This window comes from Monodon monoceros, unplaced genomic scaffold (genome assembly GCF_005190385.1).
Source record: "Monodon monoceros isolate NGI ecotype Baffin Bay Population unplaced genomic scaffold, NGI_Narwhal_1 Super_Scaffold_18, whole genome shotgun sequence".
NCBI lineage: Eukaryota > Metazoa > Chordata > Mammalia > Artiodactyla > Monodontidae > Monodon > Monodon monoceros.
The window spans coordinates 167964721-167991857 of NW_021703774.1; the positions used below are offsets into that span (position 1 = coordinate 167964721).

At 52.0% G+C, this 27137-nt stretch overlaps 1 protein-coding gene across 5 annotated transcripts in view; it reads right to left on the bottom strand.

Moving 5' to 3' along the window:
• ARHGEF10L (Rho guanine nucleotide exchange factor 10 like) overlaps positions 1-15676 on the bottom strand; it is a 178611-nt gene extending 162935 nt beyond the window's left edge. For 4 of the 5 annotated variants that reach the window (XM_029228733.1, XM_029228728.1, XM_029228729.1 and 1 more), the window contains exon 1: positions 15424-15676. The gene's annotated coding sequence lies outside the window, so the exon portion shown is untranslated. Of the gene's footprint in view, positions 1-10699; positions 10727-15423 lie in introns of those variants that run through there. The other variant, XM_029228724.1, reaches the window with a different exon arrangement.
• Between the last annotated feature and the right edge of the window lie 11461 nt (positions 15677-27137).

The window sequence follows — 27137 nt, forward strand, 5'->3', positions numbered from 1 at the left end:
GGTCGCCGGGCGCGGCGGTCTGGCCAGCAGGGGTTAGGCGGTGACGTCCGCCGCCGCCGAGCGGCCTGGTCCAGCCGCGGCGCACAACGCAACGCGGCGCCGCCCCCGCCCGCCTGACAGCCCGGCCCGCCGGCCTGCTCGCCGCGGCTGAAGTCACCGCTTAACCCCTGCTGGCCAGACCGCCGCGCCCGGCGACCCCCGGAAGGCCGGGAGCTCCCCCAACCGACCCCACCCCGCGGCCGGAGGAGGGCTTCCCTCCCTCCCGCCCACCCAGCCTCTCGCCACACAGGTGGGGAAACCGACGCCCGCAGGGGCTGGGGCAAGACCCTCCAGGTCTCACAGGGCTCCCCACTCCTTCATCCCCACCCCCGTGTCCCCTCCCCCTTCCCCGCTTCTCCCTTGGAAAGGTCTCCGGCCCGCGCCCGCTGCTTGCTTCTCCCTCACTTATAGGAGCTTGCCCAGGGCTACCCCAGAAGGGTGAGGGATGCCTGGGTTGGTCCCGTAGGAAAACCCAGACCTGCGATGGGCCCCCACCGAGCCCCTGCCGCAGAGAACCCTCCTGACGCATTACATCAGCCCTGCACCCTGGTTTCCCATAATAACCTCAGGAACCATAATCCTGGCAGCTGCAGGCATTGAGGGCTTTGAACTAGCAACCACCCTGCCATGTAGCTCCATTTTCTTGATGAGGAAACGGAGGCCCAGGGCTGTAACTTGCCAAAGCCCACCCAGCAAGGAAGAGGTGGAACCGAGATTCTAGCATGCCCTTCCCTTCCAGTACTCAAAGCTACCAAACCCTAGTTACTCCCTCTCAGAATTCCAAAGAGGGCCTCCGGATATGATGCAATTAATTACAGTTATCAGCTCATTAATTAAGATGATCCCTGTTGTTATTAAACACTGCCCTGCTACCTCCCTATATGCAAAGAAATTCACACTCAGGCTTATCAGCAATTACTCCTGGCTTGATAAAGAGTTCTGCAGCCTCCAAAGGGCACAGGTGTGTGTAGCCTGGAGTCTGTGTTGGCCTGTTCGTTCTTTCCTACAGCCAGCAAAAACATTTTTTCTTTTAACTACTCCCTGTTTGGCAGGCACCAGCCTCAGGGGCTAGGAATGAAACAAGGAACCAGACAGACCCTGGCCCTGCCCCCTCGGCTCTCCTAGGCTAGGAGGAGACAGGGATAACAGGCCACTACAGTGCAGCCAGACAAGCCACACCAGTCCACGCTCTCTGAAATCATCTTATTCATTGATAGGTTTGCTTTTTTATTGTCCATCTCCACACAAGAACATAAGCCCCATAGAGCTTGTCCTAAGAGTTGTTCATAAAGTCATCCTAACCCCCGAGCCTAGGGCAGCCCTGGGCTCACACTGTACAGCCAGTAAATATTTGCTGAGCACTTACTATGTTCCAGACATCATTCTAGGTACGCAAGAGACATCAGTGAACAAAACAGGCAAGGCCCCTACCCTGCTGGATTGTCCATTCCAGGGAAGAGTAAACAATGGCCATGACAGCAGGGAGGAAAGTTTCTGGAATGGCAGGAAAGCAGCAAGAACGTCTTCAGATGTCTATCCAGTGACCTCGGGGCTCACGGTATTAAGCCTTGGACCAGAATTTAGATATTCGGGTCCTGCTGGCATAGAAAAAGCACAAGTCCCTGGACCTGCATTTGCAGCCTTTCAGACCTCTTCCAGCCCCCCTCCCTGGCTATAGTTGTTTCCCTCCTGGGCCTGAGCCCTCCTCAGTCCTCCAGTCTAGAATGCCTGCCCCCTGTTTGGTTGCACTAAGGTCTACCCTCCCTCCCAGAATGATCAGAAGGCCCAGAATCTCCAGGAAGCTGCCCCACATGGCCTCTGTTCCCCAACCACCTCTCCTTCTGAGTCTACAGCACTTCATGCTTTGGTTAGTTGCTTCTGTTAGCGCTTTTGTTTCTGTTAGCTGATTCTGGGCATGTAATGACTCGAACTGTCTCCAGCTTGAGGGCAGCGGCCATACCTCAGGCCCCCATTGTGCCCCCAGAGCCCAGCACAGGTTAGGGGCATACCAAGTGGACACCCTCAAACCCTTATCAATAGAAACTTCTGGATCCAGGGTTGCAAACTACCAGCTCACAGAACAAATAGAGCCTGCAGAAGCATTTTGTTTTGCCCGCAGTGATTTTATTATTGTTAATTAGCTACCAACATTTAACAATTGAGAGATTTCCCATCCATTGCCAGACTGCTGGCTTCTCTTAACAAATCTGACGATCTGGTAATGCCAGGCCCCCATGGCCACACTCTATAGGCCCCAAGGAGCAGTGGTGGCCCCTTAGAAAAAGCCGTGTCCTTCCACTTGTCACCATTCCTCCCAGTCCTGTGTCATCCATTTGACCTTGAGGCCCCTCCTCTGTGAATTAGTGTTTTCATTTCATTTTCCATCTACATTCTACTTATACTGTATGAGAAAAAAAAAAAAAAAGCACATCAGGAAACACATACTCGAGAATAAATGAGCCTGCAGCCCTCACCTTCTAGGTCAGGCCAGGCCCCAGCCCAGCCCAATTCTCCTGCATTCTTGCTCTCCTGACACGCATACACCCCTTCTCTCTCGCCTGCCCAGCCTCACACGCTAAGCTCCACAGCACGAATGAATGTACGAGGCGTTTCACTGGGTCTTTGCCTATGCTGTTCCCTCTGCCTGAAACGCCATTACTGCTCCGTCCCCCAGACACTGTGGCTTTTTGATGCTCTGCACATAGAAAACACCTTCTCAAGGATCTGTTCTCTAGTGACCCAAGACTGGGCTCCTGGGCTTCCATAGCATCCTACGGTCCCCTCCTCCGTGCACCCATCCTACCGTGTTGTGTAGGGTATTCACCCCATGCCTTCCCCCAAACTGTGAGTCCTCAGGAGCTGGGACTCTGCTATCTCATTCATGCTGGAATCCCCAGCACCTGGGACAGAGCCTGATGGAGCGTAAGCACGAGACAAATATTTGCTAAATAGTTGAACAAATGGGTTTCAATAGCCACAAAAGGAACAAAAGGGATTTCTGGGAACGTTTCCATGTCCCAGAACATTCAATTAACCAGAATTTCCCACTCGCTGAGCATTCTGGTGGGGCGGGATCTATTGTGTAAGCATAATCATGGATGATACATCTGGATGGGACTGGGACTCTGTTCTCCCTGGTCTCTACTGCTGACCTGGGAAAGAGGAGGGGAGGGAGGGAGGGCGTGGCAGTATTTCCCATTGGTCAGAGAGGCTAAGTGACTTAGCCAAGGCTGCCTAGAAAGCTGGTTGCAAAGTGAGGATGGGAACCCAGGGCTTCTGCCTCTGCCTCCCAGCCTGGCCCTGCTTCCGTTGGCCCAGGCTTGTAGTAGATCAAAAAGGAAGAGGGTAGGGCTTCCCTGGTGGCGCAGTGGTTGAGAGTCCGCCTGCCAATGCAGGGGACGCGGGTTCATGCCCCGATCCGGGAAGATCCCACATGCCGCGGGGCGGCTGGGCCCGTGAGCCATGGCCGCTGAGCCTGCGCGTCCGGAGCCTGTGCTGCACAACGGGAGAGGCCACAACAGTGGGAGGCCCGCGTATGGCAAAAAAAAAAAAAAAAAAAAAGAAGAGGGTAGATGGGAAAGTGGACTTCCCAAGTCCAAGTCCAAACACCACCCCTGCACAGGCAGTATGAACGGAGAGTGTGCAGAAAGCAGCTAGTCCTTATTATTTCCTGAATCGCCAAACCAGTCATGAACAGGCTCTTATCTAAGAGAGGCTGGGTCGCATTTGGATTATGAATGAGGACGACATAATCTGTCTTACCAAAATGAAACTCTCTTTTAGTAACACTGCTGTCCCTGTTCAGTAGGATGGGCATTTGGAAGGCAGCTGGGCTGCACCGAGCAATCTCCCCACCACCTCCCAGTTTCCTCATAACTCAAGACCTGCCATTTGTGGGGAAACACACAGTTAGAGGTGGTATGGGGGGCTCAGGTGAAGAAGGAAACTTGACTTTCTGAGCTACCACTTTATGGGCCTTAGTGTAAGGGAGAGGACAGTCCGAGCAGCTCTTTCTCTTGGGGATGTAGTCTCAAAGTTCTCCCAAAACAACCATTGGGGGTGATGGACACTCTTGTCCAGTGGGCTGGACACAGACACAGGACAGGGCTCTGCACCCCACGCTCTCCATGGGACCCTGAGAACAGCCTTCAACCTCTTCCACTTGGTCCCAATGCCTGTAAAAGAGCAATAATCCTTTTGCCCTCTTCTATCCCATAGGATTTTGAAGGGATAGAAGACTAATATAGTCTAACAGATTTTTCAACATCTCACCAACAAAATTAGATAAATATGCTATTTGATACTATATTATCATAAACGATCATAAGTATTATTGATGAGAGGCAGGCTAGTATAGTGGTTGTCAAGAGTTCAAACTCCAAACACTGTTGGAGAAGCGAATACAAATATGAAAAGGGAGAAAAGTAGAATGAACCCTGTGGTGTTGGACTGGAATTGGAGATTTGGGTGTGAGCTCATAGCTCTCTCATAGCTCTGTCCACCAAAAGGGCCTGGGAACAGGGACACCCAATGACGATGAACACACTTAGCAGTCAGATCATGGTTTCTAAATACCATTCTCTGAGACTTCCCTGGTGGTCCAGCGGTTAAGACTCCGCGCTTCCACTGCAGGGGGCATGGGTTCGATCCCTGGTCGGGGAACTAAGATCCTGCATGCCTCGCGGTGCGGCCAATACCATTCTCTGTTAAAAGGAACCAGAGCTCCTTGGAGAAATGGCTGATTCCAGAGGAGGCACAAGCTGTGCCTGAAACATATTGCTGGGCCAGAATTTCCAAGAGTCTATACCGGTGTAAGTGAGTAAATGAATGAATTGAAAGCTAGGAATGCTATTCGCAGAGTCTCAAAGTACTTCCTCACAAAATACTTATTAACCACAAAGGGGGAAAGAGCAACTTTACAGTAGAGAAACTTGGCAGTTACCTTCTCACCCAAGTGGTCGGATTGGGTTACCATGACCAGCTGGGGGACATTTTGACATCATGAGTCTCCTGATGTGATTCGCTGAGAAAGACACAATATCACTTCATGATCTTCCTGCCAGATATGCACAACGCACATGATCACAAGTGAACATCAAACAAACCCCAATTGAGGGGCGTTCCTCTAAATGTCTTCTAAAGTGCCAAGGTCACAAAAATCCAGGGAAGACCAAGGCGCTTTTCCAGACTGAAGGAAACCAAAGAGACTCGACAACCAGATGCAGCATGTGGTCTGAACTCCATCCTTCGCCTGTAAAGGACATTATGAGGACCATCTGCAAAACTTGAAGAGGGTGTGAGGATTAGGTGGTAGAAATGTATGATGTGAATTTCCTGACTTTGATGGTTGTATCATGGTTGTATAGGAGCATGTCCTTGTTTGTAGGAAACACATACTACATATCCAAAGAGAAGGAGCGTCACATCAGTGGTTTCCTTTCAAATGCCTCAGAGGGAAAGTCGTATTGTACTTGCAGCTTTTCTGTAAGCTTAAAGTCATTTCTAAAGTCAGATGGCCCGTGCTAATATAGAGCAAGTTGCTTAATTCTCTGAGCCTCAGTTTCAACGATCTATATAGTATAGGTGAAAGTAATAATACCTACCTTATGAGGTTGTTTAGAGGATTAAATGAGGTAATATTTGTGGACTATTTAACACAGAACTGGGCTCATGTATATATTCAAAATTTTTGAGGGACTTCCCTGGTGTTCCAGTGGCTAAGACTCCATTCTCCCAATGCAGGGGGCCCGGGTTCAATCCCTGGTCAGGGAACTAGATCCCACATGCCGCAACTAAAGATTCCGCATGCTGCAACAAAGATCCCTCCTGCCGCAACTAAGACCCAGCGCAGACAAATAAATAAATAAATATTAAAAAAAATTTTTTTTTGAAAAGCTACATAATTTTTCTTGTTCTTTACGCAGTTCCCTTCCCTAGGTAAGAGCCAGCATATGGAGTAAGGTAGCAAATTCCAGGACCTAGGGGGTCGGGTAGGAGATGAAAATGGGAGAAGCAGGTTGAACATGACCACTGACACTATGTCTCAAGGTTGGAGGCCTGGAAAGCACTGCCCCAGATAAAAGGGGCAGTCACCACCCAGTTCTGGAAGATGAGTCACTGTGCACTATGAAGCTTTCGTATTGTTTTTCCCAAGAGAAGCTAGAAATCCAGATTTCCATATGAAATCCCCTGATTTTTAACATTGGCAACTATTTCAAATTTTAAATGGACCAATACTTTGTGAGCCACACAGGCTCCAAGTGCCAGCAGCAGGAGTTCGGAAAACTTGTCCTGAACACTTAGAAACATGGAACGCTCCTGTGGACTGACAGAAATAGCACCGAACCGCTGTTCACAGTTCTTCTGCCGCTCTGGTAGAGGCTCTGAAGAGGCTGGACTGGACGTGCCAGGACGCGTGCACCTCCATGTGCCGTGACAGCAACCTATTCCCCAGCGCGCTTGATTGGACAACAGGGTGAACATCTGACCGACACTGGGCCCATCAGCTCGTCTCACTCAAGAATTTGGCATTGGAGAGCTGAGAGGCTGAGTCAGTCAAATGACCACGGACGCTGAACCTGAAAGATGGCGCCGAGCCAGAGCTGGCAATCATGCTGCAACAAACCACAGCCAAGTTCAAGCTGAGGTTCTGGGAGATCAAAAACGCCACAGAAAAACAAAAACAACAACAGCAAAAGTAAAGTGGGAGAAAAAGACAGTGAGGCAGAGGTCACCTAGCCCTAGCAATAATAATAGCAGATTCTTCCATAACACTCTGTACTGGGCTCTGTTTAATCACTTTCATGTATTAATTCATTGAATCCTCACAGCAACCCTATAAAGTAGGTACTTTTATCCCTGTTTTACAGACGAGGAAACTGAGGCACAATGATATTCTGTCCTAGCCTTGAATGTCCATCTGAGTGAACTGTTGTGTCCTTACAGAGACAACCCCCCTTCACTGCACTCACCTGAGTGGATTTTTATTCATACGATCAAAGGAGAGTGGTGCCCACTGCCCATGGCTACCATCTTGGTACAGGATGAGGGGGGATTCTGGGACCAATTCATGTATCCAAACATCCTGCTCTAGTCTCTCTGTATCTCCCCAAATGGAAAAGATGAAACGGAAAAGGGAAAAGTCGCAGCCTGGGCCATCAGAGGCAGCTGCAAACATGTTAAGATCCTCTGCCCATCAGCCCATGCCCACCGGCCCCGTGTGCCAGCCCAGCCTACCCTAGGAAGCCAGCCTCACCTACTCCTCGGGGTAGCTGCAGCCTCCGCTGGGGATAAGCAGGCAGAGGACTTGGGGCTGCCTGCGGAGCCAAGGGGAGGTTGGGTTTCTCTGCCTGGGACCTGGCCAAGGAGCCAGAAAGGACAGAGAGACAAGGTCTTCTCTTCCTGGCATCAGGTTACTGCCCCTACCCAGGGCTCAGGGTGCCAGGCAAGCCTCCCAAGCAATGAGAGTTGCCGGTCAGCTGACAGCAGACAGAGTCCAAAGCCTATTCTAGAAGCTGCCGTAAGAATGAAGAGGATATGGCACCGGCCGCTGAGGAGGGGCAGCAGAAAGGGAACCCGGCAGACCCAGTGAGCCTCCAGCATTGCCAAGCAGACCAGGCTGGGCACTGGGGACCAGACAGAAGGTCTCCAGGAGAGAAGGTCCTAGGCCTGGGGAAAGGGAGGCACAGCGGCTGCCAGCCTGACGCTGCAGTGACACTCCAGGGAGGCCTTAACCCCTGTCAGCAGGAGGGCCTGGCAGTGACTGCAGCCTGGCACCAGCCCCAGAAACCTTCAGCATCCCCCAGTTTCACCGCCCAGGGCTGGGAGGTTCCATAAGCTCCCTGGTCTCCCAGATGAAAGACGCTTTCTAAGAGTCATAAAACCGTCCCCACTGGAAACAATGGGCCCTTATCCCGCTGTGTCCTTCACATAAACTCCCATTAGCAACGCACCAGAAGCTGCAGGCAGGAGTTTTATAGACTGGATTTTTGGACCAACCCCAGCGTTCATTAACACCTACTCCCTCGCCCTGCGTGGAGACTTGCACAAATCACTCCCCTTTACAGAGGCCCACTGTGTGCTCGGCCTCCAGAGAATCCTGCAAGGAAGGTGGTTTTGTCCAGTTTTATGAATACAGAAACAGACCCAGAGAGGTTAAGTGACTTGCCCAGGGTCACACAGTGGGAGAGTAGAGGAGTGGGGATTTAAATCCAGAATCTGCTCCTTCCGCCCTACCCTGTGGCCTCAGGTTAAGATCACCCAAGAGATGAAGCCAAATGGGTTTCCTAGGTTTTCTCCTGGAAACAAGTAACTTCTGGGACCTCAAAGACTTCACCAGGATGGTTCTGTTCACCTACACAATACGTCAGCAGAGACACAGCGGGCTGGGATTCCCAACACATCAGGGAGGGACCTGAGCCCCTTCCCTCGGATGAAACGCAGAGTCCCTCACCGTATCTCACATTCACGCTCAGAAAGGCTTTTCACCCCATTCCTCCCGGATGGCCCCCAATGATAAAGCCAGCCCCCTTTACTGGGCAGTAAATCCCCCTTTACTGAGGGATATGCCAGTCCCTGTGCTCTTCATGTATGACCCCATTTACTCTTGTAAGAACTCTGTAGAATGGCTGCTTTCAAGATCCCCTTTTTTTCACATGATGAACTTAGGCACAGAGAGGTAAGTAGACCACCTAAGGTCACACAGCAAGTAAGCAATGGATTCTAGGTCTATCTGACTCCAGCTACCACACCTCCCCAAAACATCACAACGTGGGGTTCAGCAGACACTCCGTCCCCACCAGCCCAATCCCACAGTCCTGGCTCACAACTCTGGGTGTCACCCTAGATGTGTGGAAAATGACAACAGCTGTCACTTCTAAATCCTTTGGCCATCTCCTGTCTACCCAACAATCCTCAAGGCTGATGCTGCAATTCTTATTTTGCAGATGAGGAAACTGAGGCTCAGAAAGAGGAAATGTCTTATTCAAGGTCCCACAGAGCTGGTAAGTAGGGGTACCGGGGTTTGCACCCACTCTTGTGGGTTCCAGAACCACTGCTTCCTACAGGTAAACCAGCATGATAGTTAAGCCAGACCATCCCAACAGCGTCTTGGCGTGTGTTGGGCTGCACCCCATAGGCCTGCCAGCCCTGTATTAGTCCAGCCTCAAGACCGAAGAAAGAGCCTGGAGTCAGCAACAGAGACATTAATGGTTTAATTGATGGGGGAGCTTACATGTCTGAAACAAGGTCCTGGAGCGACACCCTTCCACGTGCGGCGGACAGTAGGCAGGACATGGCTGCCGTCTTTGCTTCCAGGGTTTGGGGGGAAGAGGTTACTAGTTATAGGGGGAACTTACATCAGGATGGCTCATCGGTTACCAGGGAAACCAGCAGAGGATCATCCCCTCACTGCCCCTTTGTTAAGTTATGGTGGAGATGTTCTGATCTAAAGATTAGAACAATCACTAGCTGGGCCAGGGGGCAAGTACGTAGACATTTACAGATTAGGCTCTATGATTAAGAGGAAAGGTCAGTCCTGTGAGTAGGGTGTAGGTGAAGCAGGGACTGGTGTAGCTGGGGATGTATGGAGAGCAAGAGAACAGCCGTCTTGGGTGGCCTGATCAGACAGCATGCGTCCAACTAATACTCCCCAATTAAGTGCCTAAGGTGTTCCTGGCACTGTTCCAGGAGCTGGGGGTACAGTGGTGAATAAGACTGCCATCCTCAACCCTCATCAGCCCCGTGGGGGACCACCAGGGACCCCCTGACCACGTATGGCTGCTCCCCCTAGAACTTCATCCATAGCCTCCCCCTGCTGAGCCCCCAGTGCAGGGGTTCATCCCCACCTCTGCTGCCCTTGGCTGCCCTGCCCTCTCTCAGCTTCTGGGAACTTTCCAGATAGCCTGCTCCAGCCCTGCAAAGGCAGTCTACAGTGCCTGGTCTCATGGCTGATTTCACCGTAAGACGCTTCATAACCAACTCCTAACTGGGCCAACCAGAGAAGCAGCTGCGTTGACTCAAGCTCCCCCTCAGACCCACACACCCTGCCACCAGATGGCATGGCCAGCACCCTCGGCCCCTTTGTTGAGATGATTAGCTCACGGACTGCCCCACCCTGAGAAGCTGGCTCGGGGCCTGCCCTTGGTCACCATTCCCCTATTACCTGCTGCTGCCCAGAACAACTTATGGATGTGCATGGTTGCTAGTCAGTGCCAGGCACTGTTTTAGGTGATCTGAATCATCATCGTCTTTACCATGCTCATGAGCATCGTTATTATCACAGCTAACACTTACTGAGCACTTTACTACATGCCAGACAGTGGGCCAACTCTTTACCTGTATTATCTCATCAAATCTTCACACTACCAGGAGATAGGCACAGTTACCATCCATGCAACAGGTAAGGAAACTGATAAATAGATGAGGCCATAGCACCCCGGGTACTATATTGCCTAAATTGTCTGTCACCCCTGCTATACTGTCATCTCCCTAAGGAGAGGAGGCCTGTTTTGCACAGAGTTGTATCTCTAGAATGTAGTGTCTGGCACAGAGCAGACACTCAATAAGCAGTCTTTGGATGGATGGGCACATGGATAGATGGATGGGTGGACAAATGGATGGATGAAAACAATTGAAAAACTACAGGAAAAAAACCACTCACCCCCTGGGTGAAGCAGGAAGAAGCTGGATACGGCTTCTCTACTAACTAGAACATCCCCCATCCAGGATCCCAGGAAAAGCAGAGGAGATCGTGCTGATTTTTAGGGGAAGGAAAAAAGAAACGTCTTTTGGGTAATGAGCTTTGAGATAGCAGCACGAAGCTTTATCAGGCACGTTCCCCCTTCCCAGAAACCACCACTTCGCCAGGGAATTTCATCTGCTCCGTCCCCAAACGCATGTCTGTGAATCAGGGGCAGCCATACGATGCTCCATCTTCAGTGAGCTGCCTGCCCTGCGGCTCCAGGGCTGGGCCGAGGAATACAGCTGTGCCAGCCCCCGGGCTTTGGTTGAAGTCAGCTCCAGCCCTTTCCCTGGGTGCGCTCGTGAAATTCTGGACCACCCCCCAGGAGACTTGAGCCTTAGGGGGCTCGTTCTCTAGTTCATTGGAGAGATCTCACCCTGACCCATGAATCCTTACACCTTGTGAATTCTGATCAGTCGTTTGAGCCAGCCAGCCAGATGTGGGGATGAGGTCAGTGTGCGGCAGGCTGCCCCGCTCCCCACTATGCCCTGGCTGGAGCCTAGGGTTCCCGGTTTTCTGTGGGGAAAGCAAGACTCGGGGCGGTGGGGTGGTGAAGAAACCCAGCGGCCCCAGGAGAGCAGGCATTGAGGCATGTGGCCCAGTTCTGTAGTTTCCAGAGCAACTTTAAGAAAGAGGAAGAGGAAAGACTAGAACTAGGGCCATATCATCCCTATCACACCAGGAGACACCCGCTCCTCTGCATGGAATGTGTCACTGAGATCCCGGACAAGGCGTCCTGTCATTCTGGAGCCATGAGGGATCAGTTGGCACTGGTGCCAGGGACCTGTCCTCTCTTTTATTGAGCATCTACTATTTGCTGGGCCAAGTACTCTGCCTGGGAGAATTCATAACCCTCATAAGGTCTCAGTGAGTTCAGTATTATTATCTTCCTTTTCAAATGCAATAACTGAGACCAAGCAGCCTTTCCAAGTTCACACCATCAGGAAGGACAGAGCTGGGATGTGAACCCAAGTCTGACCCCAACGTCCATACTTTTTCCACAAACAACAAGGTGGAAAGGGCCTCAGGCAGCCTCTCCCCTGTAGTCAAACAGTGGCACCCTGGGTTTATTCCAAAAATCGGCCAGACAGAGTAGGAGCGGGTTTTTAGGGAGCTTACTCCCATCTTTGCCAGTCCCCACGTATCAGAAGCAAACGGGAGCCTCCCTGCATGCCTGTGCTCCCAGGGCCACGTGGGGAGGACAGAGAGCTGGCAGGGAGCTCAGAGGGCACCTCGGGGCCATCCATTCAAGCAAGTCAGAGACTTTCAAAGCTGGCAGGGCCCTTAGGGATGATCCAAGCCAAACCCCTCCTTTCACAGAAGGGGAAACTGAGGCCCAGAGAAGGCAAAGGATTTGCTCAAGTTTACACCAGGCGTGAAGAACGCAGTGGAAGAAGTGGCAGCCTCCTGGCTCCCGGCCTGGGGTCCCCTCGCCCACCCCAGCCAGTCTCAAACAAGCCATGATATTGGACCCCCTCTTACCAGATAGAATGAATGGTTATCAGGTTCAATTACGACATTGCTCAGGAGGAAAAGCAGGGAAGAGGGAAAGATGGGGAAGGAAGAGGTGGGCAGAAGTGCGACCTAACCCCGATGCGTCCCTCCCTCTGCTGGGCCATCCGACGACTCTCTGCAGTGGCTGAGCTGGGCTGAGCTGGGCCAGGAGGAGGAATCAGGGTTACCTTCAGGGCAGGTCCCAGAATGGCTCAGGAGTGCTCCCTGTTTTCCTGTCCCCTTGGAACAAGGACTGCCTCTGTCCCTGAGACAAGGAAGGATGGGGGAGGGGAGGTCCCTCTCATTCTGCTGAAGGGCCAAGTGGGAGAGGCCTGAGCAGGGGAGACAGGGACTCACCTCACGGCAGCACCGCCCCACCTGCCTTGAACCCACCTGCTAAGCTCCTGGGACCCTGCTCTTGGGAGTCTGACCCCCTTGAGGCCAAAGGGTCGATATCTCCAAACCCACTCACTGCTCCAAGCCTGGGTACCCTGGGACATCCCCAACCCCAAGGAGCTGTCTCTCATCGTGATGGGGGTGTTCACTTCTGAGGTCAAATCCCTGCTTCCCCACCTACTAGTCCTGTGACCTCAAGTGAGTGACTTCACCTCCCTGAGCCTCAGCTTCCCTGCTGTAGAGCCAGGCTTGTGTTCCTGCATCCCAAGGTGGCGGTGGGGATTCAACGTCAAGGCTGTCCCAGGCACAGAGGGGACTGGAGATGCAGCTTGGGTAATTACCTCTCTTCACACTAATTGTCTGCATGCATACTGTGTCAAGGTTTGCTGTTTTGTTTTGCTTTGTTGTTTTTTGTTTGTTTTTGGCCACACAGTGCAGCTCGAGGGATCTCGTTCCCCAGCCAGGGATTGAATCCAGGCCACTGCAGTGAAAACCCAGAATCCTAAGCACTAGGCCACCAGGGAACTCCCTGTGTCAAGGTTTTTAAGGGATTCCCAGCTGTGATATAATTCACAGCCCTCGGTGAGATCACAGGAAAGAAATGATCAGCTCCTGCACCCCGATAGGGGTGACCCAGGCCCCCAGAGGCTGAGGGGCTTGCCCAAGGTCCTGTAGTGTTTAGAGGCAGAACACGACCAGAACCCATGTTTCTCAAGTCCCACCGCAGTGCAGCCCAGCCCAGAGGAGCCAAGTAGGAAAAGCTTGAAATCTGGGGTCAACCAAGCTGGACCCTGGCCCTGGCTGCACCGTGAACTCAGCATGCGACTTTGGATGATGTGAGCTTTCAACTTTCTGCTGATGACTTCAGTGCCATCGGCCAGCTGTGTGACCCTGGGCAAGTGACTTCACCTCTCTGAGCCTCAGCTTCCTCATCTGTGAAATGGGAGTTCTCAGATTGACTGAACAAACTATGGCATGCGGGCTGCCTGACTCAGAGCTTAGCAGGTGGTGAGTGTCCGACTAATGGAAATGGAGCAATGGTGGCAGGACCAGTAGTCAATATCGCTGTTAATATCATTATTATTATCAGGAGGAGAGGACAGAGTGGAATCACCCTGGGGACCTCTTGCCCACGTGACTGTCCTAGGGAGGGAGCTCTGGAAGGAGACAGCAGGGACTCTTCTCACCTTCTAGGTGGTAGGGATGTGAATGGGGCCAGACCGGTCACCACCCTGAAGTTCCCAAAGTCCCACTAACTGAGGAGACCCAGCTGGAGGGCTGGTTGCATTAATCCCAGAAGAGCTCAGCCCTCAGGGGGATAGAAGAGAGAGGGTAGTCCCCAAACAAGCCTCAGGAGACCCTGATTCAGGAACCAAAAGCTGGGGAGGCATCCTCACTCAGACACTTCTGCCCCAAACGTACCAGGATCCTCTGGAGGAAAAGCTACCCAGAGGAGGGGCCGGCCTGGTGCGGCACACACTCTGTTAGGAGCCAAGAGGGAGAGTCTGACTCTCTGCCATCTCTTAGCTGTGTGACCTCAAGTAGGTCACCTCACCTCTCTGAGCCTTGTCCCTCTCCTGGGAGGTCAGCCTGAGGGGCACACAATCATCTAAATTCCCCATTCCAACCTTGGCCTCGCCATGCCCAGCAGGACTCCCCACCCCAGGAATCATCACCCAGCAGCGACCAAGTCACGGAGCTAAGGGCTCAGTCGGGCTCTAGAACCAGACTTGTCTGACTTCAAATCTCAGCTCCCCTTGTTCAAGCTGTGAAATCTTGAGCAAGTTACTTAACCTCTCTGTGCCTGTTTCTTCAGCTATAAACAAGAATGATAAGAATAAAACTTACCTCATAGGAGTGTTGGGAGGATTAAATGCGTTCGTACATGTAATGTACTCCATTAGCAAAGCGCCTGGCACCAAGTAAGTGCCCAGCAATCATTACACCAGCCTTCGCCAGACAGCAGTCACACAAATGAAAAGGCCACCTCCAAATGCAGTGAGTTCTCCGTCACCGGAGATATTCAAGCTGGGGCTAAACAGCCACCTGTCAGAGACCCACAGCCAGGACAGCCCGGGTGACCTTTCAAATGCTTCCAACTGTGAGTCCATGAAATCACAGCCGTGAGATTGCATGCAATGCATTCCTCCCTCCTAACCAGGATAGGATGAGGTGCGAGAGGGTTACCAAGGTGGGCCAGGGGCACAAACAGCGGCGCAGGTGCTGAAGAGCCGGGAAGGAGCCCTGGGCGGGGAGGCGCAGCTGATTCTGGCCTCCAGCCCCTGTTCCGCCACCAATCCACGACGTGACCTTGAGTTACTCCCTCTCCTCCAAGCCTCAGTTCTCCCAGCAGTAAAATGATGCCTTTGAACTAGGTGTCCTCCGAGGCCTTATCCAGCTGCAGCTATCAAACTCCGTGACCCTAAGCAGCGAGTTGGGGAAAGTTCCCACCGCACTCACGCCGCAGCCAGGCTCCCTCTGCATTCCTCACCCCCATGTTGCCCTGACCTGCCCCACAAGGTAGCCACGAGGGTCAAGGTCATGTCCACTGAGGCTCCCAACGGAGTTCTCTTCCCTGAGTCCAGCACAAGGCATTCCAAGCCCCACCACCACCTGGGAGGGAGCAGGGTGTCCCTGGGCCTGAAGCCCAAGGATGTCAACGGCAACAGAGACCCAGACACACCCAGTGACCTCCAAAGTGTCCTCCTCCAACTCCGCGAGGGACAGAGATGTTTAAAAACCAAAAGCCTGACCTGGATTCTGTGCAGACCAATTCCAACCAAGGAAGAAGGCAGCGCGGGCCCCAGCAGCAGGGAAGGGTCCCGTCTGGTCGTCGTCGCAGCTGACAGGGCGAGCGGGAGCCCAGGGGTCATGTACGCGGACTCCCCTCGTTGGGTGTGCAGTGGACCCAGGTGTGTGAGTCACTCACCTGCCAGACCCGCCAGGCGGGCGGGCAGAAGCACAGGAGGCGGCCCCTGGCAGCCCACAAGGAAGGGCTAGACTGAGTCAAGCCAGGCAGGGCAGGGCAAGGCTGGGCCGGGCTGGGAGGACCAGGAAGTTGCTAGGATGAGGGAGGGAGGAGGGGCATGAACAAAGCGGGGGGGAGCCCTCTAAAAGGGGGTTCTGAGCAGAAGGGCTGAGCGCTGACAGCTGCCTGTTGGCTCAGGAACGGGTGGAAGAGAACGTGACTTTGAAGTTGGAATGTTTCAGGTTTGAATCCCAGCCCTTTTCAGCTGCAAGGCCTTGTCTCTCAAGCCCCAGTTTCCCCCTGTTCGACTGGAGTAATTATAATAGTCCCAATATGACAGCGTTCTCATGAGAATGAAATGAAACTGTGCAAGGATAAAGCTGGAGTCCCGGCTGCCAGGGGACAGACAATACGTTGACTCTGATCACAGGATGCTTTTCAGGAAAGCAGGACGGCCCACCCAGGGCTGACCCTGTCTGCATTCTCACTGTCAGCGTTAATCACCCCCCAAGATTTTAGTCAAATATCCGCTGAGCTGATTAAGAGCATGTGCATCTGGACATCAGGGAAAAAGTCATTTAAGCACAAAGACTTACTCTGCCCTAACCATGTGCTTCTGAGAACCCAGGATGGGGTCTCAAAGGAGATCAGCCCCTGCCCTTAAAATGCTCACGGACAGCTTGCACTTCACACCAAACCTGACCTGGACCCTGCTCCACCTTCTGCTACAGGACACTGGCAGTCAAGCCTCAAGGTCTTAGATCAGGGCCAAATCTGGCCCTTCGCCTGTTTTTGTAAATAAAGTTTTATTGAAACACAGGCACGGGCATTGGCTTATTGTCTATGGCTGCTTTGGGAGAGACAAAGACAAAATTGAGTGGTGACAGAGACTGCAGGGTCTGCAAAGGCAAAATATTTGCTGTCTGGCCTTGAAGAGAAAGTTTACTGATCCCTGCCTTAGATGATGATAATAATGATAATCCTGGGTTTTTGCTCTTAAACGTTTTATCCACTCCATGAATAACTTCGTATAAGCCTTGCAAAAGTGTCTCCCCCTTTTACAGAGAGGGAAACTAAGGCTTCTGAGAGATCGGTAACTTGCCCAGGGTCACATGGGGAGTGCAGTAGATGGATATTTTGAATCATGGGCTGATGGAAGCAGAAGCCTCTGGTGAGCACACAGGCCTGGGGCACAAATGGCTCAGCAAACCCTAGTAGGATCGGAAGTCCCACCCCACGGGAGAGAGTACACAGGTCCCGTTCACTGGATTCCCACCTGGGAGGCTGCCAACCTCTGGACCAGGGCCAGACCACCTCCTGGCTCCACCGGGAGCCAGCTGTAAGGTGGGCATGGGAATAGTGCAGAATGAAAGCACCTGGAGCAGCACTGGGCAGGCGGGAAGGCTTCTGTCATTTCTAGAGCTTCCTTGTCATTATTATTGGGGCCTACAGTTTGAGCAAAAAGAAGCCCATGGAGGAGTGGCCCCTCCATCCACAGAAGTGGCAGAAGGGGAGGGCTCTCCTTTCCAGAGGGCCTGGCTGGGGTTGGGAGGGATAGTTCCTTGTTCTGGGGGTCTTGAGACGAGAGATGCTATCTACTACCACTTCCCTTGCCTCCATTCCAGCACCTTCCCTCAGCTCTGGCCGGGGAGAGGCTGCCACTGTCAGAAGGCTGCACTCTCGTTCCCAGAGCCCCACCCCAGAGGGCACTGCCTTCACCCACCCAGAAGGAGGGCCTGGGCCTTGCCTCCCAGAAGAAGCAGCACCAAAGGTCATGGAAGGAGGGCGGGAGGGGCCAGAGTCACTCTCAGTGCTTTTCTTTGGAAATCTGGACCACCACCCCACACTCCCATATCTTCTGATAGGTATAAAGGCATCTCTCCTGCTCTCTGGGGGCCTCCTCTGGCCCCTGCTCTCCCCACCCACCCCCAAGGCCCAGTGGCAGAGGAGGGGCTAAATATTAGTTGAGAAAAAACCATGAGTTCAGAAAAAACTCAATAAATCTACATCCACTTCTTTTTCCCAAACTGTTGGTCCCTCCAAGAGGTTGGGGGAGGCTTGCTTTCCGTCGTCCACACCGTAACTGGTTTCCTGAGAAGTGCTCTGCTGGGTGAGGCCGCAGGGCAGCGCTGGGGAAGCGCCTGTTGCCAACAGCGGCTATGCTTACCCACAGCAACTTGTTTATTCGCTGATCCAGTGTCCCAAAGAGCCCCTCCCCACACCAAGCCTTTACTCCTAGTCTGCTCTGCCATCTGTGCAGGGCCTAAACAGCTGCATGCCAAGCTTTCCACTAACTGAGGAAAACTTTGATGTACAAACAGAATCTAAGTGCTCACTACATGCCAGACCCTCTGCCCCCTCCCCACCATAGGGAGGGGCTGGGTCCTTTCCATCCTTGAATCCTCACCAACGTCCCTCCTCCCCCAACACCCAGGGCCAAAAGATGCTCAAAAAGTCTTGCAGAATGAATGAATCTTCCAAGCGGCTCTAGACCAGTGTTCCTCACCTTTGGCACTGCTAATGTATTGGACCAGCTATAACTCTTTGTTGTGGGAACCATCCTGTGCTCTGTAGGATGTTTAGCAGCTCCACGGGTCTCTAACCCCTGAATGCCGATGGTACCCACCCCTCCTGGTTGTGTCAACCAAAAATGTCTACAGACACTGCCAGATGCCCTCAGGGGGGCCAATTGCCCCCAGTTGAGAACCCCTGCTCTGTAGTCATCAGTCTCATGTGACACCTGCACCAACATCTAAAGAAAACAGACAGGTATTATTAGCCATTTCATCACTAAGAAAACTGAGGTTTCATAATATCAAGAGATGTGTCTCATGTCAGTTAGTTAGTGGCTCATAGTCACAAAACAGAAGTTGGAAAAGGTACAAGTCACTCTACTGAGGGGCCTGAAGGATGAGTGAGGATGCTGGGGCAGAGGCAGGGCTAGTCCAGGGACCACCAGCCCCAGAGGTTTTGAAAGAGCAACTGGATGACACTCCCTCCTCCCATACCTGCAGCCAACTGGCCTCCAAGGCAAGCAGGTCCCCAGGCCAGGTCAAGGTATCAGCCCAACCAGGGCCCAGGATGACTTATAGAAGCCCTCAAAAACAATAAGCCGGGTGACACAAAACATGCATGTATGCAGAAATTAACAGCATTTTTCTGAGTCTTCTGATTTTAAAATTCCAGATAGGTTCATCAAAGTGGACATATTTCCATCTGGGGGTGTCCTGGCTTAGTTTCTTTTTTAAAAAAATATTTAATTATTTATCTATTTATTTGGTTACTCTGGGTCTTAGTTGTGGCAGGTGGGCTCCTTAGTTGCAGCTCGAGGGCTCCTTAGTTGTGGCATGCAAACTCTTAGTTGCGGCATGCATGTAGGATCTAGTTCCCCAGCCAGGGATCAAACCCTGGCCCCCTGCAGTGGGAACACAAAGTCCTAACCACTGTGCCACCAGGGAAGTCCCTTAGTTTCTTATTGAGGAGGAGGTTGCCAGGTCGCAAACAACTGCCATGTCCTTTCTTAGAACCGTTCCCTACTCCCAAGGATGGATTCCATATTGGTACCATGTAAGCCCATGCCATGGCATATACATGTGACACTCACAGTCTCTGCCTCAGAAATTTAGAACTGGGTTTCTGCTGGAGGCTGGAACTGAGCACTTTCAACTCAAAAGCTGCGGGGTGGCCATCTCTGCCACATGCCTAGAGACACTGAGAAATCTGGTCCCAGATGCAAGGAGAGAAGCAGAGATGAGATCATGCTATTGGCATTACTCACAACAACCAAAAAGCAGAAACCACCTAAATGTCCATAGATGGATGAATGGATAAACAAAATGTGATCCATCCATATAATGGCATATTATTCAGCCTTAAAAAGGAATGAACTTCTGCTACAGCACAGATGAACTGCACATACATTGTGCTAAGTGAAATAAGCCAGACACAAAAGCTCATGTTATATGGTGCCATTTATATGAAGTACCTGGAATAGGCAAATTCATAGACAGTGGTAGAAGGCTGGTTACCAGGGGATGGGGGCGGGGCCATGGAGAGTTGTTCTCCAATGGGTGCGGAGTTTCTGTTTGGGATGATAAAAAAAATCCTGGAGATGGATGGTGATGACGGCTGCACAGCGTTGTAAATTCACTTAAGGCCACCAAACCGTACACTTAAATATGGTTAGAGGGCTTCCCTGGTGGCGCAGTGGTTGGGAGTCCGCCTGCCGATGCAGGGGACGCGGGTTCGTGCCCCGGTGCGGGAAGATCCCACATGCCGCGGAGCGGCTGCGCCCGTGAGCCATGGCCGCTGAGCCTGCGCGTCCGGAGCCTGTGCTCCGCAACGGGAGAGGCCACAACAGTGAGAGGCCCGCGTACCGCAAAAAAAAAAAAAATGGTTAGAATAATAGGTTTTATGTTATGCGTATTTCACCACAATTTCAAAAAAGAGAGAGACAGTGGGAATAGAGACCGGCAGTGCTGCCTGCGTTCCCAGCCCCTGTCCAGCTCCTGGTATCAGCCCCCGTGAGGCCAGGCCAGCTCTCTGGATTTCTGAGACACCCCTGAATTCTCAGAATATATGTTCCTATTTTTGCTTGAGCCCATTCACTCAGGGCTCTGTATTTGCAAATGAAAGGATCTCAGTCGAATATCAGGGGACAGTTAATTCTGGGAGGGCATCACCCTCTGTCCAAGGTCAGCCCCGAAAAAGGTCTGGTGCCTCCATACCCCAAGCTTCTCTTCCTGACCCGTAATAGAACCACCCTCCACACATTTATTTTAAAACTGCTTAAATTAGAACCACAGCCCTCCATAGCAGAAAACCTTTCTCCACCCTCCACCCTCCCCCGCCCCCTGCATTTTAATTCTAGCTTTCCCTTGTCAGCATTTCCCAGTTCAAACCTCCACCCAAAGTCAGCAGTCTTGGATCCAGAAGATTCCTTGCTAATTCCAAACACCAGACCCACCCTCAGAGGATGAATGGGCCTCCGCTGAGAACATTCAAAGTGGTGCCACAGGTTCTGGGACATTTCCAAGAGCCAAGTTCCCCTAAGAGCCTCCTGACAGGCGACCACTTTGAAGAGACAACAGTCTCTTACAGAGATAAGCGCGCATGCAGTTAGAACAAAATCAGAGAAAGAACATTTGTGGGTCACGCTCTGTTCTGCAGACTCTTCACATCAGTTGGGGAGATGCCAACACCCCAAGCTCCTGGGAGAATAGGATTCAACTTTATGCTCATCGGCTAAGACTATGTAATCATCTAGGAGCTGGATGAAACACTTCAGGTAAATCATCTTATTTAATCTCCCAAACAGCTTGAGAGGCAGGTCTTACTATGCCCATTGAAAGATGAGAAACTGGGGCTCAGGGAAGTCAAGTAACTTGCCAAAAGTCACACAGTAGAATGTAGAAGAGCTGGGGACTTCCCTGGCAGTCCAGTGGTTAAGAATCCACGCTTCCGGGCTTCCCTGGTGGCGCAGTGGTTGAGAGTCCGCCTGCCGATGCAGAGGACGCGGGTCCGTGCCCCGGTCCGGTAAGATCCCACATGCCGCGGAGCGGCTGGGCCCGTGAGCCATTGCCACTGAGCCTGCGCGTCCGGAGGCTGTGCTCCGCAACGGGAGAGGCCACAGCAGTGAGAGGCCCGCGTACCGAAAAAAAAAAAAAAAAAAATCTACGCTTCCACTGCAGGGGGCACAGGTTCGATCCCTGGTTGGGGAACTAAGATCCTGCATGCCACATGGCGTAGCCAAAAAAAAAAAAAAAAGAAGTGGGAGAGCTGGAATTTCAATCCAGTTTTATGTTAATTTCCAGGGTCCAGGCTCTCAACCACAGGGAGAACAGGATTGGGGCTACGGAGGGCAGGGGGTAGTGGAAGAAGGGAGTCCAGATTCTGAGCCTGGGTTCCTCCATATTGGCTCCCAACCTCCAAAGCCACCTGCCCACAGTCTTGAAAGTGTGAAAGGTCAAGGCCATAACACACACTAGCCATCAGGTGATACGTGGATGCAGAGTCAGGGCTCCCATCCCCACCCCATCATCTTCATCCAGCTTTTGCAAATACGGTTGAGATCAGGGACTCTTTTCCAGGTAGAAGGGACCATGCATCTTGGAGACAGACACTATTTGCTCCCATTTGTTAAGAGACAAGCCTCTGGACTGGGCGTGGACATCAGCAACCCCCAGCTCCAGGTCTCACTGCCCTCCCATCCCCTCTCCCAGTTCATCCTCAAGGGAGGGGACATGCCCCAGTAGTCAGTTCTCTCCTGTTGCTCTCTCCCAGCCCTCCAGCCATGCAGCTTTAAAGCTCCCTGCCCAGGCTTAACAAGACAAACAGTGTAGCATGGACCCCAGCCAGCCCTGCACAGATGAGGTCTATGATTACAGCAGGGACAGACCAAACAAACCCAAGTTTGAATCTAGCTTCCTTAGCAAGCCATGTGACCCTGGGCAAGTCACTTGACCCCTAAACTTCTGTTTACAGATGCTCATCTGTAAAATGGGGATTATGACACTCAACTATGAGGGCTGTTGTAAGAAGCGAATCAGCTCATTTATATAGAGCACTCATTTACATATGTAGCCTTAGCAGGCCACTGATATCTATGGAGATTGTCATGGTTATTACCATTTTTATTACAGTATCCCAGAAAAACCTTCCGTGGGCTAGGCTGAAACTTACCTTTGGATTATTTAAGCTTTAATAAGCAAATAAGTTTGTTTCCTCCAAGGCATTTATGCAATTTGTAATTACGTAATATATCTGTGTGTTTGCTTGGATTTTATCTGTGCTCTCAACTCTGTTAGAAACTCCATGAACATAGGATCCCACCTGTGTGATTCACCAGTATCCTGAGCAGCTAATCTGGTGCCTGGCACATCCTAGGGGGTTAAATAACATTGATTGAATGAGTAAATAAATGTAGAAATTACTAAGTGAAGTAAGCCATGTGAAATATCATATGATATCACTTCCACTATGTGGAATCTAAAAAAAAAAAAAGATACAGATGAACTTCTTTACAAAACAGAAATAGACCCCCAGACATAGAAAACAAACTTATGGTTACCAAAGGGGAAAGGGGGGAGGGATAAATTAGGAGGTTAGGATTAACATATAACATTACTGTATATAAAGCAGTTAAACAACAAGGACCTACTGTATAGCACAGGGAACTCTACTCAATATTTTCTAATAACCTATAAAGGAAAAAATCTGAAAAGAATATATAATATATATTTTTATATATATGTTTTATATATATATATATAAAAACTGTGCTGTAAACCTGAAACTAACACAACATTGTAAATCAACCATACGTCAATAAAAAAAAAATTTTGAGAAAGCAAAAGCGAATAATATGGAAGCCCCATTTACATTATTGGTGGCCAGGAAAATGGCAAATGATTCTCACCTGTCAGTTAAACAGACCCAGTGAAAATCTCAAGTCAATTCATTAAAAATGCATAGAAGACGGCTTCCCTGGTGGCGCAGGGGTTGAGAGTCCGCCTGCCGACGCAGGGGACATGGGTTCGTGCCCCGGTCCGGGAAGATCCCACATGCCGCGGAGCGGCTGGGCCCGTGAGCTATGGCCGCTGAGCCTGCATGTCCGGAGCCTGTGCTCCGCAACGGGAGAGGCCACAACAGTGAGAGGCCCGCATACCGCAAAAAAGAAAAAAAAAAAAAAAATGCATAGAAGAGATTAAACTTCTCCCCTTGAAGTTCAGGCTTTCAGCTGCCCCGCCTACACTGACTGTCCTGAGCTGAAAGGAAGGAGGAAGGAGGGTCTAGATGGGACACAGGTGGGGAAACCTTACCTTAAGACAGTGCTCCAAGGGGCAGAACTTGACAACTGGTATTTGCTAAACGCCTGCTCCATCCCCATCACTGTGCCACCAAGATTCATGCCCCTAAATGTATTATAGGTTTATTAGTGTTCTTTTGCAGGTGAGAAGGATTTGAGTCTTGCCTGTGATCACACAGAGAGAAAGAGGCAGAGTTGGGATTTGAAGCTTCTATTTTGTTCGGTTTGGGCCGATTTGGGCAAATGTCCCGTCAGAGGTCCCTCCCAGTTTGGGGTCTCGATAGCGACATCCGGGTGGTGGCATTACTCACTGTTAGGAGGCTGGTGGCACTGCCATTTGGAGCAATCTCTTCAACTGCCTGGGCCTGGAAAGGAGGATCCAGCTCCTCTCTACTGCAAGAGACGAGCAGGGTAGGAGGCCCCAGCCCGGGGAGACTGAGGCAGGTGCCCAGGTACAGAGGACAGGTAAGGCAAGGGGGCCATGGAAGGTCTGAGCTGGCCAGGCATCAGCCAGGGTGGCCACGATGCACCCCTGAAGGGTGCCATCACATACAGCCCATCTGGTGCCCCCAGAGTCATGCAACACTCAGCCCACAAGCCTGAAGGTGGCAGCTGTGACATCAGGTCGCCTGGCTGCACCAAAAGCAAGGCTCCCCCGGGTCCTGGAAAGTTTAACGGCTGATTCACTGAAAAGTAGTTCCTTCCGGTGGCCCGCCCCCAAGGCCTCCCTCTCCCCGTGCCCCTGACCTCTCTGAAGTTGGTGGGTTCCAATGGCGGCAGCAGGCTGTGCTTTCAAGAGCTGAGGCTGTTTCTTCGGAGGCTTCCAAACAGGCCTCAGGATCATAGATCAAACCTGGGAGGAAAGCACGTTGAAAAGAGATAAGTGATTTCTATCGCCAACAAAGTTCCTCGGTTGGGGCCTCATGACACTCTGCCCCACTCTCCAGACAAATGCCAGCCACCAGTGAAGAGAAGTTGAGCCCCTTGGGGCCGCACTGGCCACGCCTGGAGATGTGCAGAGGCTGGGAGAGATGGAGGGTGAGCAAGGCCCAGCCTCTGCAGGGCAGGCAGTGGGAGAAGGAAGGAAAGGGGAACAGGCAGGAGTTTTCAGGGCCCCAGTGACTCAGAGCTCCAGCGTGTCAGAGTGGTGAAGGCAGGGAGGACTTCCTCACCCCACACCAATGGTGATGCCCTCTGCACACAGAGGGTGAGATACTCAGCTCACAGTAGGTGCTCATTCCTGGGAGGGGTTGCTGTTATCGCTTGTACGAGAAGCCCCAGATCTCCCTGGACCTCAGTGCCTCCTGTGGACCCTGGGCCTGATGCCCACCTACAATCCAACATGGCGCCCATACAGCACGAGAGGGGGCCTCAGCCAGAAGCCTGGGAAAGCACATCATTTTGTAAAGACAAGAGGTATTTTCAGAAACCTCATTCAGCGCCCTTTTAGAGCCACTGGAGGGCAGTCCCTGGAGGCCTGCTCCTGGAACTCTGCGTCCAGTAGCTGTGATGGCCGGCACTCAAACATCCACACGTTCCCCAAGCCCCCAGGAGACCCGAGGGGACCAGTGACTCAGGACCCCGCCTCCATGGGTTCTTCTTACAGCAAAGCAAGAAGGCAGGAAGCTGTCTGCGACCACCGACTAAGGTGCCACGTGTGTCCATAAGTCTACCTCCCAACGGCTCCCTGAGGTAGGCATTGCTGGCATCCCCATTCTCCAGATGAGAAGGCCCAGAGTAGGGAAGTGCCTTGCCCAGAGTCAAGAGGACACGATCTGTCCTCAAGGAGCTTGCAGTCAGTCTTGGGAGGTGAGGCTTTCACCTGAGGAGAAATTCAGGAGCTCCATGGAGTTCTAGAAACTGGAGGATGATGTAGCCCAGCCCCCTGCATCTGGGAAATCCAAAGTCCAGACCAGAGACGTGATTTGTCCAAACTCACAATCTGCCCGGCTGCAAAGCCAGTGCCGGAACCCCTGCCTAGGGTGCTGCCCCAGGGGGTTCTGTGGGGCTGGCACAGCTGGTGAGAAGCAAGAAAAGCCATCAACAGCCTGTTGTGGAGTTTGTGGGTAGGGGGCCGACACAGTGTGGACACAGCTGGAGTCCCTTTGAGGGCTCCTTTCTGGGCAGTGGAGGGCGAGAGAGGCTACCAGAGTGTCCTCTCTTGCCACCTCCTAACCTATGGACACCAAGGGATATCAGGCGCCCCCTGATGGCCATAGGAGCATGTCCTCCAGGATGGGGATACCCAAGATGCAAGAGTTTTCACCAAGAGGCAGTGATGGGATGCTGGAGGTCAGTGCTAACCTGCATCTCTGTACTATCTCATTAGGGTTCCACACTCTCTGTCCCAGCTTTTCATGGCCCTGGGGGATGGCCAGGTATCGATGCCCTCCACCTGGAGTTTTTAAACATGTCTGCAAATTCTTTGACTCTCCTCTCATGGAGAGACAGGGTCTGTGCCTGAATCCAGGCAGCTCAGGTAGCCAACAGAATGCGGCAGAAGTGATCCTGCTAGGTCAGAAGAGGGCATGCGATCTCAATCCTGTTGGCTCACACTCACCTCTGGAGCCACCACATAAGACACCAAGCCTGCCATGACATGAGGAAGCCCAAGCTACATGAAGAGGTCCTGTGTCAACAGCCCAACTGAGTCCCAGCCACACCTGGGATCTGTTGCTTCCAGATGATTGCAGTGTCCAGCTCTCGACTCGCCCCTAAGCTTTAAGTCTTTCAGCTGAGGCCCCAGACAACATAGAGCAGAGAAACGCCATCCCTGTTGTACCTGGTCCAAATCCCTGAATCTGTTAGCATCACAAAATGGTTGTTTTTTGCCATGAAGTTTTGGGGTGTGTGTGTGTGTGTGTGTGTGTCTGGGGGAAGATCAGATGAGCTCAAGGATGTGAAAGCCCTTTGTAGCTTGGTGGTTAAAAGTGAGGATATGGGGGCTTCCCTGGTGGCGCAGTGGTTGAGAGTCCGCCTGCCGATGCAGGGGACGCGGGTTCGTGCCCCGGTCCGGGAGGATCCCACATGCCACGGAGCGGCTGGGCCCGTGAGCCGTGGCCGCTGAGCCTGCGCGTCCAGAGGCTGTGCTCCGCAACGGGAGAGGCCACAGCAGTGAGAGGCCCGCGTACCGCAAAAAAAAAAAAAAAAAAGTGAGGCTATGGGACCAGGCTGCCTGGACTGCAGTTCCTCAACCATCTGTGTGAACTTGGACAGGACACTTTACCTCCCTGTGCATCTGTTCTCACTTGTGTAAAATGGAGATGATAACAGAGGGTTGCAGAGAGGTTTCAGTAAGAAAACTCTCATGAAGCACCTGGCGTCTGTGGGCAAACAGCGAGAGTGCAGTGAATGATGGCAGTAGTGATGAATGGCTTTGCAAAGGGGAAGAGCCTGCCTCCAGTCTGATGGGGGTAAGAAAATCCTGAGCCTCTTAGCTCATCTGGAATTCCTCAGAGGGACGATGTACTGTGAAACCAGAAGGAGCGGGGGGAATAAAAGTGCAAAAACAGACAACTTTTTGGATTTCTGATCATAACTGATAGGAGTCCAGGGACAGCCTTGCCTGGCTGGTCCTGTTTATGGAAGCCTGGTCTGGCCCCTTGCCTTACCTCTGGGCACTCTCTCAAATGCCCCTTGGTCAGCCTTTGGGGTCTTTGAAAAGGGGCCACATAGTCTACTAGAAAGAAAGT